Source organism: Rattus norvegicus, chromosome 2, assembly GCF_036323735.1.
Source record: "Rattus norvegicus strain BN/NHsdMcwi chromosome 2, GRCr8, whole genome shotgun sequence".
Taxonomy (NCBI): Eukaryota; Metazoa; Chordata; class Mammalia; order Rodentia; family Muridae; genus Rattus; species Rattus norvegicus.
In genome coordinates this window covers 13648268-13668791 of record NC_086020.1, presented here as the reverse complement: position 1 = coordinate 13668791, position 20524 = coordinate 13648268, and the positions used below count along the sequence as shown (strand labels likewise).

Genomic DNA, 20524 nt, shown 5'->3' with positions numbered 1-20524 from the left:
TGGTGATTTGTGTTGACTAGGGACACTACACTTGACTAAATGCTTACCCATTTAAGTCAACACTGCTTGAACTCCGGATGTTCCGCACTTTACTGGAACGCTGTTCCAAACCTTTTCCAATGGGTTTTGTTTGTTTGTTTGTTTTGTTGGTTCCTTGGTCGGTTCGTTCTGGAAAGTACGTCTACCAGGACTGGGGTTTTTACTTACATTGCAATAGGTGCCTGTGTGAAAGGCTAGGCACTGTGCTGGACAATGCTGTAAACTCCAGGCAAAGACAACTGGGAAAAAAGTTTGCCCAAGCTGTTCTGTGCACTCTTGCCCCTATGACACCGCTGTCCGTAACCATTTATCACGGAGACATTTTCTCATCGGGAGACAAAGGATATATTCCGTCCTTGACGTGTAGGGCTTCACCTCTTCAGTTCTCATGAATGTTAATGGGATGCAACTTTCTTTTTGCAAGTGGGTTACTTTTCTTATTTTAATGTCAATAGGCCATGGACTCCTTGGGAGACTCTGGGGAATAGAATGAATTCCAAGCATTTCTTCAGGGCTGCTACCTGTTTGCTTTAAAGAAACATTCTACATGATATCTGCAAAGCTTTTGAATGATTATTTATATCTTACTAAAATCGTGTATTTTATTTGTTTACAATGAGGCCACGATATGTGCATATTTTATTATTAAACTATCACAAAAGAAGCCGTTAGCTACAAATGTTGGCTGTGTTCCAAAAATGCTGGCCAATAAGAACAAGTATTTGTCTTCGGAAATGAGGGTGTTCTCAGCAATCTGAAGGGCAAAAGGAGTAGCTTTTCCAGATCTCATCTGATATGCTGTCCATTAAAATGTTGCAGTTGAAAGTACATGTCTCTAGGAATTGGTGTTTTTGTAGCTAACATTTAGGTTTAGACAAAGTAAATGCAGTGTTGTATAGAATTAATTGATACAACTGTGAGACACCCTTTGCTAAAATTCATTAAAATTAAAAATAAAGTTAACTAGAACACAACTTTGCTGAGTATGTACCTTAAATTCACTTACAGATAACAACTGAATCAGAGTGTTCATCAATAGCTAACTGGATCCTTTGAGTTCCTTAAAACAATGTAATGTTTGATCAAAAGATTAGGTTTCTCTTTCTTTATTTATTAATAAATTTGTCTACAAAAAGGAATATGTACAAGAAATGTATTCCAGTCATTGCAGATTTAGTTGTTTTATTTTTTAAAAAGCACAAAATCCTGTGTATCAGGACATGTATTTAGAGCAGAGAACCCAAATAAAACTCCAGACAGGTTGCATGTGTGCCTGTAACTCAGTGTTGGGGGCCCAGGAGAGTGAATTCAGGAGGACCACTGAAGCTTGCTGGCCACCAGCCTAGCTTCAAAGTTCAGTAGAAACCTCTGTCTGGGAGGAAAAAGACAGAAGGACAACAGGACACCTGTCTTAGTTAAGGTATCCATTGCTCTGACAAAATACCATGACCAAAAAACAAGTTGGAGAGGAAATGGTTTGCTGTTGTCATGGAAGGAAGTCAGGACAGGAACTGAAACAAGGCAGGAACCCAGATACAGGAGCTGATGCAGAAGCCATGGAGGGGTGTTACTTACTGGCTTGCTCTCCATGGCTTGCTCAGCCTGCTTTCTTATAGAACCCAAGACCACCAGCCCAGGGATGGCCCCACCCACAATGGGCTGGGCCTTCCTCATCAATCACTAATTTAAACCAACACCTTACAGGACTGCCTATAACCCCATGGTATGGGCTCATTTTTTTAGTTGAGGTTCCTTCCTCTCAGATAACTGCAGATTGGGGGATATTCATGACTATGCACATGTAGAAAGATTCCCAAGATATATTTTAAAGATTAAAAAAATCCAGTTACATAAGAGATACAGTGTGTTTTCCTTTGGGATAAAACTTAAATGCACATGTCCAACTTTATTAGCAATAAAATATTAAGAATACATACAGTGTATGTTGTAATAACTAGACATGGTACCCCAGAGCTAACTGTGCATGTCTGAATTATTCTTAAGTTCTTTGGAACTTTGTATCTGAGGGATGCATACTTGAAAATATTTCAATTCTATCAGAAATTAATGCCATTGCCGAGGTCTCAATTAGTTTTACATTGCTTCCTGGGCCCCTGGGGCTAACTTCTTTCAGCCCTGTATTGCCACTCTCTGCTACTTTCTATACCTTTTTAGAAGCAAATCTGGAAAACACTGCTGTACATTAAAGAAACGGTGAAGTTAATTCTGAATGGACTATAGAGTGAAATCTAAAATGCCTTCAGTTGTAATTTTCAAACAATTTACATAGAGAAAACACTACTGCTTCTCTTCTTCAGACATCCTGAAGGTAGAAAATAAGTCACTGCTTGCTTTAAATCTGTTATGCTGTTGTGGTAGACGGAATCCTTACTCGCCTCTCACCCTATAGTTTTAAATATGGTGATTATTATAATCATAGTTTTGCTACATATAGATGAAAGAAGAGTCAAATATACTGTGGGACTATAGAGAATCTTTTAAAAGCTTGTAAGCCATTTAGGGAGATTAAATATGACTCAAAAATAACCATCTCCAATGTCTCCAGCTATCCAGATTTTATTAGATAAAAACTAGTATCCCAAGCACTATTCTTAAGGTAGGTAGTAGAGATAGATAGGAATAGTTATATGCCTATAATTAAGTAGGTCACCTATTAAAATTCTTTTTTCTAATGGTCTTTATAAGAACTATGGTCACACAAGCAAATCATAAATTAATGCTCCTAGATTCTACAGCACACTTAAGTGTATGCCTACTGTTGTTTAAATATCGGCCCATGCCCAGACATAACACACCAAGACAACATGGTTCCACGTGGAGAGGTTTAATGAGAGAAGAAGAGGAGAGGAGAGGAAAGGCTGGCTATGAGCACGTGGAGGGAAAGGGGGGAGGTAGAGAGAAGGGACAGGGAAGAGGGGAAGAGCAGGGAAGCAGAAGAACCAGAGCAAGAGAGGAGTAAGAGGGAGGGGAGGGGGCAAGCAGTCCTTTACAGTCAGGCACAGCTGGCTGTTGCCAGGCAACTGTGGGGCGGAGCATACCTGGCTGTTCCCAGGTAGCTGTGGGGGTGGAGCTTAGACAGAATACCAACATCTAACCTTCCCAACACTTAGCCAAGATGGCTAGAGAGAATTCAGTTAAGTCTACTCCACTGGGGGAAAATGAGATATCCCTTCCTCTGAAACTGGTTGAGGACAGAAGGTGAAGGCAGAGAGTGATCACTCAGACAGAGGTACTCAAAAGAGAATGCAAAGGTGGCTGTCTTAGGGTTTCACTGCTGTGAAGAGACACCATGACCAAGGCAAGTCTTATAAGGCACAACATTTAATTGGTGCTGGCTTACAGGTTCAGAGTTTCAGTCCATTTTCATCAAGGCGGGAGCATGGCAGCATGCAGGTAGGCATGGCACTGAAGAGCTGAGAGTTCTACGTCTGGTTCCTAAGGCAAACAGGAGAAAACTGACTTCCAGGCAGTTAGGAGGACGCTGTCTCAAAGCCCACTCACCATCACAGTGACACACTTCCTCCAATAGGCCACACCTCCTAATAGTGTTAATCTCTGGGCCAAGCATATTCAAACCACCACAGTGATCATCTAGCTAGAGTTTCTAGGGCTGAAGTGGTATAAGAGCACAGCCAAGAAAGTTAAGGGTAGGAAGGCATCAACTTGTGTCTACCTATGCAGATCTCATCTGCTGGACCTGGGACCTGAACACAGTCTAATATTGTAAACAGCCTTACTTCAGTTTCAGTGTACTCTTACAATGAATAACAAAACGAGCCATGATCCAATGAAGGTCATTTGTGTTGAGAAAAAGATGTAAATAAATCCTAGTAAGCATATGCTAAATATTAACAGGGAAGGCCTTTCCCAGAACTTTCTCAGGATAAACCAATTTAAACGAAACTGTCTGGCACACACTGTAGATTAAATCTGAAAAAGCTCTAAAACAAGGCAGAAGGCCATATCCAGATTCAGGGTCCACTGACCAGATCAGGTTCTGTAACTATGATGTCCAACAAGAATAACTGTGTCTTGGACTGGAGAGATGGCTCAGCTGTTCAGAGCACTGGCTGATCTTCCAGAGGTCCTGAGTTCAATCCCCAACAACCATATGGTGGTCACAATGATCTATAATGGAATCTGATGCCCTCTTTTTGTGTGTCTGAAGAGAGTGACAGCGCATTCATATACATTAAATAAATAAATCTTTTTTTAAAAAGGCATAAACATGTCTTATGAATTGAATGTAAATGTTTGTCACAGGAGGCACAAAATCACATCCAAGAACAATCCAGGAAACAGAATGAATCTGAGTTAAAGGGCTTGCTACCTTTCCCCCTGAAGCCTTTCTCACAGTTCCCTAAGGCATTATTCTGGTCTAAGCCTTTCCAGGTTGACACTGCCTTACTAAGAACCTCTGAGAAACAAAGGCAGAAATTACAAAGCAAAACTTAAAGTGTCCATGCTCATATTAAAAACTACACAGCTGACTGGCAGTACTGGCCTATAATCCCAGCTACACAAAAGGTTGAAGCAGGAGAATGAAAAGTTCAAGGATATACTGGGCTGGGGTTGGGGTGGGGGTTGGTATGAATGAAGGACACTACCCAAAAAACTTTAAAAATGACCTGAAATGACCTGAATATGGCTGGCTATACATTTCAGTAGTGGATAGCTTTAAGTTAGTATGGGTGAGACCCTAAGTTCCCTGCCCATTAGAGAGGGGGCAGAGGGAGAAAGGAAGGAAGGGAGAGAGAGAGAGAGAGAGAGAGAGAGAGAGAGAGAGAGAGAGAGAGAGAGAGAGAGCGAGCATGAGCATCATCATTCTGAGAGCTGTTGGAGGAACAACAAAGATGCCAGGTCTGCTGGAGTGGTTTGCCCATAAGAAAGGCAGGAGATGAGTCGCATTGAAGGGACTTTTAAGTCACTAAAAATTGCTGAAATACAGTGGAAGGACTATTCTGAGGGAAGGCCATCATTTCCTGATTCCAGCAAAGTCAAGAATAATGCCAAAGGGCATTTGTTTTTAAGAGGGCTGGTATAGTAAAAGTTTATCTTTCAAAGACATGATTTAAAAGATAGGCTTTCTTCATCTTTGTAAACTAAACACTTGTAGTACGCTGAAGTCTGCTGTATGATCTTAAGAAGAGTAATAGCAGGGATGTGACTCAAATTCCCATTAACACAAATTGAATCCCCCCCTTAAAAAACAGATCTGCAAATAAAAAACACTCTAAAAGAAAGTAAGTCCTTTTCAAAACAACAAAGAAATGGGTTTCTGTGCTTGTTCTTAGCACATTGTTTTTGGATTTTGCTATAACACACTTTTCTGAGTGGAAAGAGGGCCAATTTCTCTACTCTTGTTACACCCAACTGAGCAAATCTAAGTGCGAAACATGCTTTGAAGTCAGTGGGCATGCTTTGCTTCAAATAACTCTGAGGGGATTTAGAAGCCAGATAGGATTAAAGCTTGGGAATCCAGAGGAATTTCAGCTCAAACTATATGGCAAATAAAACATGGTGGGAAGGCAGACTGAAAAGTTAACTCAGACCCAACACTTGCTAATCTGTCTTATTTACAATCATTATCGAAGAGAAAACCCAAATACAGAGTCACTTTGTGTGAAAATATTATTGTTTGACAGGCAAAGACATAAAAATCAACCCACAATCTGTAAAACAATGAAACTAGTCCTTTCTTCTTTTGTTTTTATAAGAGAATAGGACAGTGTTTGGAGGTGAATATGGTGGGAATTCACAAAAGAATTTACATTATCCCCCCCACCCCTGTTATTCCTGTATAACTTCCATGAGTCATGTTCAACTTTCTTCCAATACCTGCCTCAATTAAAATCATGGTGCCATAAAAGGCACAGTCTGAACTCTGCACATCGTGAGTAGTGAGAGCAGCAGATGCATAGCTCAGGGAGAACAGCAACAAGGAAAGGAAGATAGCATCAGCAGGCCACGGTGGCACACAGCTTTAGTCCCAGCACTCAAGAGGCAGAGGCAGAGGCAGGTAGATATCTGTGAGTTTGAGACCAGCCCCATCTATAGAACCAGTCAGAAGAGCCAGGGCAACACAGAGAATCCCTGTCTCAGAAAAGCAAAACGAACCAACAAAGCCAGAATGCCATATCAAACTCTTGTAATATTCCTGAATTAAAGCAGTCTGTGCGAAACACTGATAGTCACGGCAACTGCTGTCCAAGTGTGATTTACGTATTCCTACCAGGCCCCAAGAATCCCTTATTAAATCCCCCTGTCGTAGCAGTCTCCATCTGAAAATATTTCTTACCTTTGAAGTGACTGTATGTTTGCTATCTATGTCTTATATGACCCGAGACCATTTAAAACTGTGTATGTAACATGCTATACTCTAGTGACTCAGGCTGTTTATGCTTATCCTGTCTTAAAAGGACAACGTAATCACCCTTCATTATGCCTTGGATTTCTCATTCAATCAACTTTTACAACCTCCAATAAATGCACCAATTTAATCTTAAACCATGCACTTTACCTTGCCTTTGACCCAAAATAATACCTGTGTGTGGTGGCAAAAAAAGTAGCTGAAAGTAGCTGACATGTGGAAAGCAACCTTAAAAAACAAATCCCATAAAGGTGGGATGCAACGTGGGATAGAGTGGTAAAGTCTGGGTGCAGTTGGAGGTCAGTGATGTCACTTCCTCCCTTGTAACATTCTGTTAAAGATCTGTGAAAACGTATCCCTCACTCCTTCCCTACACCATGCCTTATGTGATGTTTAATAACTATCGACCAAAGCCCTTTGTTAGGGACAAGTAACAAAGACAGGAAACAGGGACGGGTCAGACACCACAACAGATACCAGACAGGCCAGTAACCACAAACTAAACACAGATGTACAGGGAGAGAACTAGAGAGTCCAAATTTGGGCTCACTCTTGGTCTGAACTACTACAAGAGGAAGTCTTCTTTGTTTGTTTGTTTGTTATTGAGATATTGGAAATCTCAAGTACTGTCATAATTATTTTCAAGACTTGTCAGGATTCCCTACCTTGATATCAGTCACTCTCATAGTTAATCCTTAGCATAAAGTAAGGTGGATTAAACAAAGTCTCTTAGTGGTCACTGCCTTCTCCATTCCTCTTTTTCTCAATAAAACATAAGTAAGGGCTCTCTGGATATATCTCAATGGTAAAATGCTGACCACACATGCTTGAGAGTCCAGATTTAATCTCTAGCACCAGTAGAGTATATATAAATATAAATAAAAAACTTCTAAAAACTGATGTCTACTTCTGAAGTTCCTTGATTAAGCAGTTTTTAAAAATCTACTAAGGATCTGGAGAGGTGGCCCAGCAGTTCAGAGCACTTTCACTCTGCACAAGATCAGTTTGGTCCTCAGCCTATATCCTGAGGCACACGACCTTTTGGGAACCTAATACTCTCTTCTGTCCTCTAAGGTCATCTGCACACACATACACATACATTTTAATACAATAAATCTTTTCAAAATATCTATTAGATCTCAACCTTTGAATGCATGGAATTTTGTTCTTTGAGATGAAATTGTAAATATCCACAAAAGCCTTCAGTTTTGCATCAAAATATAGTGGTTACCAGGAAAAAGCTCTGGTACCAATTCATGCCAAGCGTGAGGAAAAAGTTTTCATCACACACTATCATTTTTAATAGACCTGAGAGAGCAACCAATTGTTTGTCCAGTGCCCAAAGGCTCTGAAAACATATAAACATTATGTATGTATGTATGTATGTATGTATGTATGTATGTAATAACAGTAATTGGGGAAAAAAGGCCATAAATTTGAAGAAGAGCATGGAGGGATATTTGGAGATCAGAAAGGAAAGGAAGAGAGAAATATAATTATATTATAATCTCAAAATTTAAAATAGAAAAGTGAGTGTTGGGGTGGTGCTGATGCTAAGGAACTGTTCTCCAATTGGTTCTTGATCTGTCAGTAAAAAAGTCAAGGGCCAATTGCAGGTCCCTGGAGGAAAAAGAGAGATGAGAGGAAGGAGGCGGAGTTTGTCATGCTTAGGAGAGAGAAGAGACACAGGCTGCTCCTACAGGCAGGTGGACAGGGATGTTTAGCAGGGACTAGAAATGTCATGGCAACTAAAGTTTAGGGCATGTAAGAGGAGCGGAGACAAGAATATTGTTAAGGGAAAGCTTTCCCAGGAGGGCGATAGTAGCAGTCAGCAATTGTACCAAGAAGATGAGTTGAAAAGTAACAACTGTGTATCTTTTATCCGTGGATTCAATGGAAGCTGCCTGGGGGATGGTAGTGCAGCCACTTTCCAGAGCTAAGGTGGGGTATCGTAAAGCTTGCAGCAACTGAGGGTAGTGTCTGTATTTGTAGGGTGGATTTTTCTAAACACTTACATAATAAACCATTTACGTACGTCAAATGAATATGACAATTACCTGCTAGCACTAATAGAATTCATTTTCAAGCAGAACATATCTTAGAAAACTTTTTACTGTTTGTGAAGTTGTTAGGCTCTCAAAACTAAAATAATTTTGTGAGGAAATTGACATTGATAACAGCAGTGAGATATCTGAGAAAAACGTGAAATTTGTCAACATGTGGGAAATATGTACAACCCAGTGAGCCAATAGTTTGCAAACAGGTAATGCATTGATATTACAAAATCATCCCCAGATAAGAGATTCCATCCAACCGAAAGGTCAAGGTATTTCACTATTGTAGTTTGAATGAGAATGGCCGCCAGAGGTGTATACGATGGAATGCGAGGTCCCTGTTGGTGGAACTGCTTGGGAAGCATTAGGAGCTATGGTCTTGTTGAAGGAGGTGCATCACTGGGGGTGGGGTTTGAGGGTTCAAAGGTTGTTATCCATAGTGTGCTCTCTGCCTGTTGCTTCCAGATCTGGATGTTCCTGTCACTCTTCATGTGCTCTGCCTTCTCTAACCCTCTGGAGCCATAAGCCAAATAAAATGCTTATTTTATAAGTTGCCCTGGTCATGGTAATTTGTCACAGCAACAGAAAGGAAATGAAGACAGATATGGCTAAGCAAAGCAAGCTTGCTGGTATGGCTTCAGGTGCTCCATCACAACTGGCCTCTATAAAATTACCATTTGTTGAGTTTTGGCATGGTATCAAAGAAGGAAAGCCAAAGCTATAGGAAAAAACCTATTACATCTCTTTCTCTATTCCAACTATAAGTTCTTGGGAAGTCAGATTCAATTTATATGTTTGAGTCAAGATTAGAGGAGGCCAGAGGAATGCAGAGTGAACTTGACGTATCAATGACGTATCAATAACGCACATGAAGCTGACTAACACAGAGGAGCCACTGTATTTCCTTAGCAATTCCTAGGAGACACGAGGAACGCACCTCTACTTTCAATAGCGTCACAATAAGGAAGCAGCATGGTCCGTTCAAGACATGTGCACTAAAACAGTACAAATAATGCTGGAGGAAACACACAGTCGGTTGACAAGGATTTCGTATCACGAGGCAGGCATTACTTTTGAAAGACGCTGATTCGATATGATCCTTGTTAAGATCTCGACTCCATTTTTTTTTTTTGCTAATTTTTAAAAATTAAACAGTTCTGTTATTTGACAATATTGAGCATGAGAATGTATTCTGATTCAGCTCTCCTCACACCTTTGTGTATCCCCTTACCGTCCCACACCTGTGATCCCTACTGGTCACGTTCTGAATTCTGACTTTTGGGTTCGTCTTATGACCAATTTCATTGTATCACAGCCATCTGTGAGACCTACGAACTGGGGTTATTGGTGGGTATACAACTAAAAGCAGTGATCTGTCCATGTAAGAGTCTGTCAGTAACAAATGGTTAAACAATTATTTTTTAATCAGCATTGATTAATTTTGCATAAAGATGGATCTCACCATGATGCTCCCACATGTGTACATAATCTCTTTTGATTATATTCATTCTCCATTACTCTTTCTTGCCCCTGTCATTCATGCTAATGCCCTTCCTTCTCACAATCAGACCTCCTCCTACTTTTACAATGTGTGTTTGTGTGTGTGTGTGTGTGTGTGTGTGTGTGTGTGTGTGTGTGTGTGATACTGAGCTTGATCCGTGTTGCTTACAGGAACATGGCTGGGGGGTTGCTTACAGGTCAGTCACAGGAGTCTTATCATTGCCTATCTCACTGAAGGAGCTATGATGGCTGGACAGTATTGTGAACGCAGTCCATGTCACTAAATCTGCACATTTTGAAATGGTACCTTTCCGGTGGTAGGTATGTTAGTACAATGGAAAATAAATATAGTTATTTTCTATAATACAGATATTCAAGAGATTTTTAAAATAACAAATGATGCCACTGATTTCACTAGAAATCTTCACCTCAGTAGTGCATTTTTCTAAAAATATGTCATTTCTCCTTAGGTGAACTGAGTGTTTTAGTTAATAAATATGTATTTGAAAATACTCTAAACTAAGTTTTATGATTAAATAGATAGATAGATAGATAGATAGATAGATAGATAGATAGATGGATGGCTATGACTTACATCTTTGGGTTTTAGGAACACAATGGCATCTCAAGGAGGACCCTGCTGTGAAGTGCCCCCTGAGTGCTATTCAAGCCAAGGCACTATTGAGGTCATCAGGTTCAGAAGGCTTTCTGCTAATATTAGTCAGTTGTGAGTATAAATGTTGCAGCATAAATCATAATTAGGAAAAAGTCCTACCAATCATACTAGTGACTAATAACTACGTACGCTGAGGGGCTATCACATTGAACAATGTAAGGGCTGAACAAAAGAAAACCATAGGGTGGTGGTTTGAATAAACATCTCTTCCATCGGCTGGGGTCTCTTAATACTTAGTTCCAGTTGGGGGCGCTGTTCGGGAAGGTTGTGGACACGTGGCCTTGCAAGCAGAAGCACATGGCTGCTGGAGGAGGAGCTTTCACAGCGTATAGACTTGCCTCAGCTCACTTTTGCTCAGGGAGGTTTCTGGTGTGCAGTGATGAGCGCCGAGATTTAAAGATGGTCCCGTGCCGAAAATAAGTGACTGCTGAATGCGCGACCAGAGATGGGACATCTCCCTCCAAAGCCTGGGGCCTGCTGTGGAGAAGAGAGCAGAAAGAAGGTAAGAGAGGAGGAAGTGGAGTTTGAGAAAGAATAACGCCGTCTCTGCCCACACCCCTTTTCGGCTTACAACCTGGAAAATGTCCAATTAGGCAAGTAATTAATTCTTGGAGCTTAAAGAGGAGGTTAAGCTTTGCTTTTCACTGTCTGAGAAATGGAACAGCATGTTAATGTTTGAAAAATGAATGTGGGGAAAGAAAACAAAGGGTTGGGAGTGGAAGGCACACACGTTTATTCCAGAACCCTGGAGAGGAGTCAAGTGAATCCCTGTGAGTTCAAGACCAGTGTGGTTTACATAGTGAGTTCCAGGACAGCCAGGGATACATACAGAGACCCTGTCTCAAAAAACTAAAAGAAAAAAAAAGGAGAGAAGAAGAATAAGAACGGAAGGAAAGGAAGAAAGGAAAAAAAAGAACACAATGGAAAGAAAAGATGTAGATGGGGCATTGCGGCCAGAGCTTAGGCAGTTGAACGGTTGTACAGGAAACAGTGCCACATTTATTTTTCTCTGTCAGATCAGTACATTTAGCCCATCCTCCCATTCCAGCCTTCTTCTCTCCCTTCCACAGTTTCTATGATCCGACACCTTCTAATTGATTTTACATTTTCTTTGCAGCACTGGGCTTTCCCCTGGGTCCTCAGAGGACACTAGATGTTTCTGATTGGACTTTGGAGAGCAGATTCTCCAGTACTCACTCCATCCAGTTCAGCTCCAGCAGCCTCTAATCCCCTGTCTTTGATCCCAGACCTCCCACTGTGCCCAAAACACCTGCCTTGGGGCTCCACTGGCATCGCCATTTTGAGATGACAGCACACTTCTCAGCTTCTTCCCACATGCAGGAGTATTTTTCTCCCATTATTTAAGTACAGAAAGGTGTACGTGATATGAAGATTATAGATGTAAAGATAAAGTGTGTAAGGATTAGCACGCTTGCTAAGTTTAGTCCTAGGCAAGGGCTGGGCACTTAAAATGTCGTTTTCTTAAAAAAGAATGTTCATAATCATGGGTTTCTGATATGACCAGTCACAAAACGAGTCTAGTTTTCAACCAAGCACTTACTGAGTACCTTTCAGTTCTCTTTGGAATACATTCAGAGCAGAGCACATCCCTACTGTGTGAAGAGGAAACTATGGGTACGTGTAACTCTAAAAGTTTTCCTTAACTAGTGGGATGCAGGGACGTTAAGTAATTTACTTGTTTTTGGAATCATGTAAGTAAAATAATTTATCAAACATACTTTTCCCTACTGCGTGACAATGACAAGGAACAGAACAGAATGTTACTTTATATCAATTATAAATTGATAGCAATTTCTGACATTTTTGTAATTATTTATCATGGTAAAATATGTTTCAAGCTCTTCCTATGAGTGCAGGCCGGAGGTGACCTGTGAAGATGGTTCGCTACTCCCTTGACCCAGAAAAACCCACAAAATCATGCAAATCAAGAGGTTCAAACCTTCGTGTTCACTTTAAGAACAGCCGGGAAACTGCCAGGCCATCAAGGGTATGCATATCCGCAAAGCCACCAAGTATCTGAAGGATGTCACTTTAAAGAAGCAGTGTGTGCCATTCCGGCGGTATAATGGTGGAGTCGGTAGGTGCGCCCAGGCCAGACAGTGGGGCTGGACACAGGGACGGTGGCCAAGAGAGTGCTGAATTTTTGCTGCACATGCTTAGAAATGCAGAGAGTAATGCTGAGCTGAAGGGTGTGGATGTAGATTCTCTGGTCATTGAACACATCCAGGTGAACAAGGCTCCTAAGATACACAGATGACTTTACAGAGCTCACGGCCGGATTAACCCGTACATGAGCTCCCCCTGCCACATCGAGATGATCCTCACGGAGAAGGAACAGACTGTTCCAAAGCACAGAAGAAAAAGATGTCCCAGAAGAAACTGAAAAACAAAAACTCATGGTACGGGAATAAATTCCGCATAAATAAATGGAGATAAAGTAAGAAAAATCTGTTTCGAGACCCCGCCTAATGTTGCTTTAATGGCACTATTATGGTAGTATTTCCTTACTGTAATACTTTTCCATTTTAATATATTTTTTTCTTTCTCACGGTTTTCCGTTACTTCAAACTGCCAGTAGAGGGCGGAGATTGTCTTGTTGAGCTCACTGGAAAATAGAAAAAAAAAAAAAGTCCACACATGCATCTGGTTATAATTTGCCCTTCCTGCTCTCCGCTTGCACCATTCAACTTGATGCTGTATAATTCCCCTTTCTTTTCTTTTATTCTACAAGGGGCGGAGCCACCACAGAAAGATGAATGCTCTCATGCCTTTCAGATTCCTCAAAGAGGCAGCCTTCACATTCCTTCCTATTGACACTGCGTTTGGCAGTGGATGAAGGGGCACAGTGAAAGTCTGCTCATAATTGGTTTTATTTGGGAAAGATTTTCTTTTGAACTAGCGGCCACCAGTGATTTTATAATTATCAGAAGTTAGCTATTTCAGCACTTCTTATAGGAAATACTCACAATTCGCTATCTCACTTTGGAAGAACAAAGTATAAAATGGAAGGAGAAATAGAATAAACAGTTGGTGAGCACGAGCGAGCGCCAATTTGTTTGGGACCACTCCGCGGGATTGCTGTGGGCAAGCCCAGGCTGTGCTTGTCTGCACAGCAGTCTTTGAGCACAACATTAATCATCCTCTTACTTCTCGGAACTTTACACTTTTTAAAAAGAAAACAATAAGGCAAATCTAGTGTGTCTTTCCTCATACTATCTGACTTGTAACATCTGCAGACAGCACAGCAGAGCTTACTGAGCAGTTTTTCCTGTGTTTCGATATGAATAGAACAGTGGAACACCCCAAATTCATCTCCGTGCTACATGAACTAGGTACCCACAAGATACAAACTTTGCAAAGCGCTGCACGATGCCCACACCCCGTCAGCCAAATCTTTCTTTTCTTTGGGGCTTGGTTTTCCCACCCGTGTGGGAATAGACAGTGGGATCCTTGTTTCCAAGGGCTTTGTTTGCTTTGAGTCGCTGGTAAAATAAACATTACCTCACATTGGAGAAATCCTTGGTAGAGAGCAGGGGTCCTGGGAGAGCTTTTCGTACCCAGCCCTGATGACTTTATTGGGTTATCTGGTTAGCATGCTGAGGGCAGTTTAATTACAGCGGGCGCCCTGTGCAGATCAGATGGGCCTGAGCTTGGTCTTGACACGTGAGCTGGCTCATTTCTGGAAGGAGATGCGACGGAGAAAGAATGAAACGACGCAAGTCCTCCTTTCCTTAGTGTGGCTCTCCCCATACAGAAACAAGACCAGGCAGGTGTGCACTTACTCCTAACTCACAGTGTCTTCACACTGTAGGGATTGCTCTGCTCTGAATTTATTCCAAAGAGAACTCAAAAGTATTCAGTAAGTGCTTGATTGAAAATTAGACTCATTTTGTGACCTGTCATATCAGAAACCCATGATTAGAAATTTTTTTTAAGAAAACACCATTTTAAAAGAGGAAGGTAGACTTCATAATTTTATATTTGTTGAATGGAACGATAGTGTTGAATGGTAGTAACTGATGGAAATATTGTGTAACATGCTTATTCTGCCTCTTGCTAATTATATTTCAAGGTGGAATATGTATATAAAGTGGAATTTAAAGATTCATACACCCAACCTTTAGAGATTTTTATTATTTATCAAAATAGTAATATCTCCACTCCACCTGCACATTCCTATACAAGCTACTGCCAAAGAAATTAACTATTTAAATTCAGCACTTCATAAATTTACTGCAGCACAAGGAAGGCTTTTGGAAACTGCAATTGCTTTTTACTATATTGCCAAGAATGGAAATGCAGACTTATTTCAAGGTAATTATGCAGAGTGAAAACATTATAGTCTGTCCTCAAAGAGAAGCACAAGCAGAAAGCATAACCATGGCCTTACTATAACTTGATGTTTGGAGTAAAGGATTTGGTAATCCCCACCCACCCACCCCTATCTTGCCCCCTCCCCGAAACACACACACCTCAAGGAACAGATCTCAAGAGCTCCAATATTGATTCAGGGGAATGAATGGCTGAGTCACTGCAGAGTGACTGTTACAGAGAGACAAAGGCTGCCATGGTGATGTGTTGATATGCGGTGTGGTTAGTGAGCCTTGATGGTTTCCTACCCATGCCTGCCACTAAAGCAAAGTGGTGAGCCCCGGGACCTGCCACCCAGCAAGCCTAAACCAGAGGCAAGGAGAAGGAATGAAACCCAGCTGTGCTCGAGGGATTGAAGATTTCACACCCATGTCTGTCTAGTTCATAGGGAATTTCCTATTTATTTATGTATTTATTTATTTTCGTTGTCATTTTCTTTTTTCACTTTTTTTAGTTGGATATTTTTTATTTACATTTCAAATGTTATCCCCTTTCCCAGTTTCCCATCCATAAGTTCCCTATCCCATCCCCATCCCCCTTCTTCTATAACGGTGTTCCCCCTCCCAACCACCCTCCCCATTCCTGCCTCCCCTCCCTGACATTTGCCTACACTATGGGGTCCAGCCTTGGCGGGAATTTCCTTTTTAAATATAAGAAAAACTTTCTTGAATCTGCTTCTAGCTAAGAAATAAACACTGGGGGGGGGGGCGTTCAAAGTCTCCAACAGCATTTTCTGGAAATGCTTTCTAAAATAACTTCTCGAGGACAAGCGTGTTTTGTTTGGGAAAGTAAAGATCCATAATATTTTGAATAGGACATAGTACTATGTTCAACTTCTTTGGTGAATAAGATAATAAAGCCTTACACATAGCAAATAGTAAAATAAAAGGAAATTTGTAATCAGTCTACTGGTGTAGGTGATAGATTCTAAGGCATTTGCTATGCAGCTGTGTGCACATGTGGTTGCTGCTTGGGTGTGATTTATCTACATCCTTAACATTTATCCTTATACCCACAAGTAAATGTGATTCTCACCGATCATGAAAGAAACATCCCTTGTAACAGACATATCAAGGTGCAGAGAAGAAATGTACATGTGGTATCCAGCTCGCACATCTGCAACAGAATCTAATGCCTTTAAAAACAGCATTGGTAAAAGCATTGTATTTTTTTGTAATAGGAATAGATAAAAGAAAGAAGTTTCTGTGATCAAGCGAGCTGTTTCTGTGGGTCAAATGACCCTTTCACAGGAGTCATCTCATACCAGCAGAAAACACAGATATTTACATTTGATTCAAAACAGTAGCAAAGTTATAGTTACAAAGTGACAATGAAATGATTTTATGGTTGGCAACATGAGGAACTGCACTAAAGGGCCACAGCCTTAGGAAGGTTTCTCAACCTTCTAGTCTAAATCTCTAGTCTAAAAGACAGCACCATCCAGGCTACCAAAACAGGGCAGGTGTGTGAGCATCCTTAGAGCCCAGCTAACATGCAATTTCCCCTGTAACTCAGCCGTCTTATTTTACATTTCTTTGACAACATAGACCTTCTTGTGCTTTGGACTTATGTCATTTCTCCAACACAACGTGGACGATATAAGGTAAGAGACTGTACCATCTGTTAATATCTACTAATGCTTCTGAACAAGTGACTATTCAATAAAATATACAGTGCAGTGAACTGGATTGTTGCAGCAGAGGAAGGAGACAAGCAGGGCCTGTCCGTCAGAAGGACTCTGCTTGTCAGCACCGCAGTGGTGAACTGAAAACTGGCTTGGAGCAGTGTGAGACTGAATGGTGGTAGGAAGCTATGACTCTGTGTGAAACAACACTCTTTCTGAGGCCTTGCAATGCCTGAGGACTCAAGAATATATATCTTTTGTCCCTGGAGCAGATTGTTGTGTAGAAGTTAGGTCTAGTTCCACCTCCCAGACCCACACTCCCAGAAATAAGACTCAGACTCAAAATACATTTGCAAATACCCTGGCCATATAGCTATGCTCTTCTCTGACTAGATCATAACTTAAATAACCTACTTATTCTAATCTACATTCTGCCATGTAGCTGGTTACCTTTGCTCAGGTAAGATACATCTTCCCAGGGCTAATCCCAGAATTCTTTCTGTCTACCCGATGTCCTGCCTGCTATTCTACCCTTTCCTATAGGCCATAGGCTTTTTAATTGATAGGCGATGCATCCATACAATACACAAAATATTCTGAAGTTATGGGCTTTTGATCGTTGATTCCCCAGTCATATAACTGATATGACAAATGTTCGATCTGTATTCCCGTGCTCTGGCTGCAAGAGGAATTAGGCTTAAGCTCTATTCCTTTTTTATTTCGGAGCTCAAACACAGTAAATAGTAAAACCTAATGAGACCCTCACTGCATAGCATACAAGAGGACACATGTAGAGCTGCTGCATTTTGAGGTTCCAGATGGGGGGAAGGTTCTAAGCCTGCAAGGTAGAATAGAAGGAAGAGACTCAGCTGTGGCAGGCTCTTGGTATCCTTTACCTGGCTGAGAAGCATTTAGCACAGTTGGACATGCTCGAAGCCATAATCTAGTTCTGCTTTTGGGAGGTAAAAGAAGGTTTAAAAAATGCTGCCCAAGTTGTTTGAGTTGCTGTGCTAAAAGTTGCCCGTGCAGTCTTGTACTTGTGAACTGCTCCTTCCCCACAGCATTGTCCTTTTCAGGGGGATTAAAAAGATTGACTGAGGAGAATTAGAGGAGTCATTTATTAGGCAAGATTAAGTTGCCATAGGGAAAAAATTGTACCACCAATATTTTTTTTATTGAATTTAAGAAGACCAATTGCTGTAAAGATCAGTTGTTACAGAACTGGTTTGATGAGCACGAAGATGGGGGAAAGGCTTATTCTCTCAGGGCTGTTGAAGCAGAACTGGGAATTGAGTCTTCAGATGCCTCACCTTTTCTTCTAGCCTTTTCCTTCCTCAGATCAGTTCTGGTCCTCTTTCCTTTCCTCCTCTGCTCCCCTCGCCTCCCCTCCCCTTTTGTCCTTCCCTCCCTCTCTCCTTCCCTTCTTTCCCTCCCTCCCTCCTTTCTTTCCTTGTTAACACATGACTTGAAGAACAAAACCTCTCTAGGTTGTAAATAGTGTTTAAGGCTCAGTAAAAGGTTTAGATGGTGGGAGCCGACCACAAAAGGCCTCCAGGAGCAGTGTGTCAGAGGGAGAACTCAGCCAAGGGCTCTGAGGCGACAGTGATTGTGCTGTGCATTGGGAATACTGTGAAACGGGCAGAGATGGAGGTGGTGGCGCTGGAGGAAAGAAACGTAGAAGCATGTGGGAACTTTGGGTCTCTATCAGGAGTGTGGTCTGAGGTACAGCGGCCTGGGTGCTAAACACGTAACAGAGAGTATGACATTATTTCCTGCCCATGAAACAGAGCCAGCAGGGCCTCCACAAGTGTTGATGATTGCTGTGGGCATAAGGCTTGTTTGTACATAATTTCACATTCCCTCTTTTGTTCTTTGAGGAACGTCCTCTTGATAATCAGAGACAGCATAAGTCTGGAGATAAGGGTATGTCTATGTCTCAGTCAAACGGTAAAATGATGTGACCTTCAGGACAGCCCTTAAGGCTGTGGGAGAGAATGCTGAACACATGAGTTTGAAAATATATCGTTCCCAACAATGCAAAAATATGAGGGTGCAATATGAATTGTAGAAGGAACTTCACAGATCTAACCGAACAGAGGCAGCTGCACTATGAGCCAGCTTGTCAGAGAGATGTGAGGTAAGGAGATAAAGAGATTTAGGGAGTGGTGATCACAGGACAAGATCCCACCCAACTAAGTTTACACAGACAGACAGATCTCTGAATTTTTTTTGCAAATGTTAAAAAAAAAATGTGTGTATGTGTGTTTGCAGTCTCTTCCTAAGAATCCAGAGGCTGGGTCTTAGAATGCTGACTCATAGGATAATCTAAAGGGAACCTGGGGTAATAACTGAATTGATATGTAAGTAAAAAACTGGACTTTTGATCTGTAAGAGACGAACTATCCAGACAGGTTTTAGAATAGCAAGAGAAAGCTGTCTCTAGCAGAAAACACACACACACACACACACACACACACACACACGAGAGAGAGAGAGAGAGAGAGAGAGAGAGAGAGAGAGAGAGAGAGAGAGAGGTGGGGGTGGGCTTGGGCCCACAATTTGACTTTGAGTCATCCTTTCCCAGACACTCCTTCTCTCAGAACCCCTCTCCAAGTCCCTGGCACTTCTTGAAGAACCAATATACTTCTTTTCATTCAGAACAGATGTCCTCTAAGGCCCATGTGTTAACAGCTTGGTTGCCGAAGGGGCATCTTCAAGAGGTAGAAGACTCTTTTAGGCCATTGCAAGTGTATCCTATGGGTAAGCCAGCTGACGTTTCCTCCTTCTCTTTTGTTCTCTTGGTGGGCTGAAGATTTTTCTTTTTATTTTATGCTGTGCGCTGCCTCAACTCAGAAGCAAAACCATGGTCCAACAGATCATAGATGGGAACCTCAGAACGAAACCCGAAAGAACCATGAGCCAAGGTAAAACATTTCTCTTCATCAGCTGCTTGGCTCAGGTGTTTTGTTTCCGTGGTGAACAATGACCAGCATAGCGTCTCTATAACTTTCTGGGCCAGTAAGTTTTTCTTTTTCATATTCTGACATTGAGTTGATTGACCTTTCACCCCAGAAAGAATGCAAGCTTAATAAATTCAGCACCGTGTCTTTAAGTGCTGTTTTTCCCACAGTGCCTTCCTATTCTTCTGTATCCTAAACACCCAATGATAACTGTTAGTGATTTACTCTCCTTCCTGAAGAAAAGGGGTTAGGGGAATAAATTTTTATTTCAATGCCTAGGAAAAATGTCACACTCAGAGCAAACATGCATGTTGTGTTTGGCTGTAAAAAAAATTGAGTTTGAGGATAAGACTCGTGAAAGAAGGACTAAGAAGGTTTGACAATAGCAACGGAGTTCGAGACATTGTAAATAGCAAAACAAACTGGAACAAAATGCCCTTTAGTTTTTTCCATCTTTTGTTTTGCATTATGATTATCTGGACAACTGGTTCATTGTTTTGAGCCTCCGTTGTCTTTAATCCTGCTGCTGTGCTACCGAATGGAGAGCACATGCCTGTTTGTGTCCACTTCATTCCCCGCTTCTAGACACAGAAGGTTTCTCTTCCCTTTGGAGGGGAGTGCCGCGGGCATTTACAGCCCTATGCAAATTGTGTACAAGAACCATTTTGCTTAATGCTACCTTTGACACCCAGCTGTTTGGTGAGTCTTACAATTTTGAGGTGAGGCATTCTCCAACAGTTGATATTAATTAAGTGCCCCTGGATCACAGTTTGTTACTAAAGCGTTTTCTATTATGATTAGTTTGGAACGGGCCTAGGATCCTCCACTGGCTTTTCGATTTCACTTAGTTGCTGGATCTGTTCTTAATTTAACCTTGCTTTTCTCATT

At 41.4% G+C, this 20524-nt stretch overlaps 1 pseudogene; it reads left to right on the top strand.

The window, feature by feature from the left end:
- The first annotated feature begins 12501 nt into the window (after positions 1–12501).
- Rpl17-ps7 (ribosomal protein L17, pseudogene 7) lies at positions 12502–13324 on the top strand (annotated as a pseudogene).
- The last annotated feature ends 7200 nt before the right edge of the window (positions 13325–20524 follow it).